The following is a 2,444-nucleotide window of genomic DNA, read 5'->3' as shown; positions in this document are numbered from 1 at the left end:
GAAAGAAAAGTGACCCACACTCAGGCAAACTCGTGTGACATCTCAGAGCACTGGGGTTGAAGAGCAGTGCCCTAAATACCTTAAAGCTTCCAAAGGGAGAGGCAGGCAGGCCTCGCAGCAGATGGGGTGTGTGCCAGGCTATGGGCACTGTGCATCCTGGGGGGTGGGGGTGCGAGAGGACTGCATCTGGAGCAGCGTTTCCTCTTCTCTCCCCTGTGCAGCTGGCTGACCTGGCCCGACCATGGCTTCAGCTTCGGAAGAGCTAGCAAGGGGTCTGGAAGGGGTGAAGGTGGAAAAGCCCACCAGGAAAGACGATATGATGCCCTTACAGCTCAAACATCCAAGATCCAGACAGAAATCAAGAACAAGATGCAGCAGAAATCAGAAAAGCAGAACCTCTTGACAGTGAGAAAGCCAGATGCCATGGTCGCTTCTGTTCTAATGGGATATGCAGTGAAAATCATTAATTACAGATGGGAGCAGTCAGAGAAGTTCGTGGAAATCTGTATCACCTTAACCAGAGTTCACCAAGCCCCCACTGAGAATGTGCAAGCGCCCTTCACAGTAAGGTCATTTGATCTTCTGGCAAATAATCTAAATGGGAAGACTTACCCCACAACAGGGAACAATCTCTTGAAACCCATCTCCATGGAAGCAGTTCAAAAATAAACAAACAAATAACAACAACAACAAAAAAAACCCAAAACAAAAAACCAAGACAGACACTGTTCTTACAGAAAGAAAGCAGAAAACACGCAGTGGGACTACCTGACTCGGGTTGAAAATGAGTGCAAAGAGAAAGAAAATTCCTCCCAAGACACTGAAACAGATCCCAGTGGGAGACTGATGAATGTTCTACAGAAAATTTATTAATACGGAGAGGATGATATGAAGTAAACCATTAATAAAGCCTGGGTAGAATCAAGACAGAAGCCAGCCAAAGGAGACACAGAATTTTGAGACCTTAAAGCCATTCTGGCAACTGTCATAGGGAAATACTGAGGTTTCCAGTGAGGAAATGTTGGTGAGCTGCACAGATAAATTTGACAGGTAACTCCTTACACAGCCTTCTGCTAAGGAAAGGCAATGAATTCTCCCATTTCCTACTAGAGGATTTACTAAAATAAAATGTTTATTAAACATTTCCCCCAAAGATGGTTTCCTTAATAATCTGAGCATTTTGTTCAAAAAAGGATAATACTGTATTCTTGTATAGAAGGTAAAAAAGCAAGTCTTGCCTAATGATAATGTCACATTGTGTGTATTTATGTTAAGAGAGAAAACAAGGGCTCTGGTTTACCTATCAGTTCCTGATATCAGCTCCCACCAATGACAGAATAAGTAAAAATAAAACCTGAATTTTGGCATAAAATGGGAAAAAAAAAAAAAAAAAAAAAAAAGCTTCCAAAGGGAAAATGGAGGAGTGCTTTCAAAATTCTGCAGAAAAATTATTTCCAACCAAGAATTCTATACCTAGCCACACTAAGATCAAAATGTAGGATAAAATAAAGCCATTTTTAGGGAAGGATGGCCTAAGATTGGGGGCAGGGGAGTGAGGGGTGAGATAGTTGCTGGTTTAAACATCTGAATTTTATTCTCAGAGACAGGAGGCCACTAGAGGTTTCAAACCAGAGGGGAGGCAAGATCTGATTTGTGTTCAGTCTTACAGTTTATCTGATATTAGATGTTACAGTCTATTTTTCTGATACTTTACCAGTCTGGATCTCTTCTACCTGTGGTTTACACAGCCTATCTTTTTCTATTCTTTTACTTTCAACCTATTTGTGTCTTTGAATCCAAAGTGTGTCTCCCGTGGACAAGACACAGTGGGTTCATTTTTCTTCTACCCAGTCTGACAACCCCCTTTTTTTTTTATTGGATGGTTTAATACACTCATATTCAATATTATTATTGATATGCCTGGATTATTGATTACCATTCTTCTTTTTGTTTCCTATATATAACCATGTTCCTATATATAACCTATAGTCTTCCTTTACTATCTCCTTGGACTTAAGTGGATAGCTGCTAGGGTACCATAAATTCCCTTAAGGATTTCGAACTGTGTATTTTTAAGTTTTTTTCCCCACAGTTGCTCTAGGGCTTACAACATGCATCTTAACTTATTAAAATCTCCTTCAGATTAACACTAACTCAATTCCAGTAAGACAGTAAAATGCATCCTGTACTGCTGCACTCTCTTTCCCTTTTTTTTGTGCTCTTATTGTTATATACGTAAATGCCTATCTAAGTAGCAAACCCAACAATACATTGCTGGAGTTACTGCTTTTTCAAATATTGTCTTTTGTGTAAGCTAAGAGAAGAAATGAGAGCACAAATATCTTTGTAGGAGTTTCTCAAAATACATTCATTTTCTTACTTATCAGACGGGGTTATACTCATTTCTTCCTGTGGATAGGAGTCACTTCCTAAAAGCCTATATG

General features: G+C 39.9%; 1 pseudogene; it reads left to right on the top strand.

Moving 5' to 3' along the window:
• The first annotated feature begins 241 nt into the window (after positions 1-241).
• On the top strand, positions 242-960 carry LOC131820218 (calcyclin-binding protein-like; annotated as a pseudogene).
• Positions 961-2,444: the final 1,484 nt, after the last annotated feature.

This window comes from Mustela lutreola, chromosome 1 (assembly GCF_030435805.1).
Source record: "Mustela lutreola isolate mMusLut2 chromosome 1, mMusLut2.pri, whole genome shotgun sequence".
In the NCBI taxonomy this organism is placed as follows: Eukaryota; Metazoa; Chordata; class Mammalia; order Carnivora; family Mustelidae; genus Mustela; species Mustela lutreola.
Note: the sequence above shows the minus strand (reverse complement) of the source record. Positions and strands in the feature narration are given on the sequence as shown.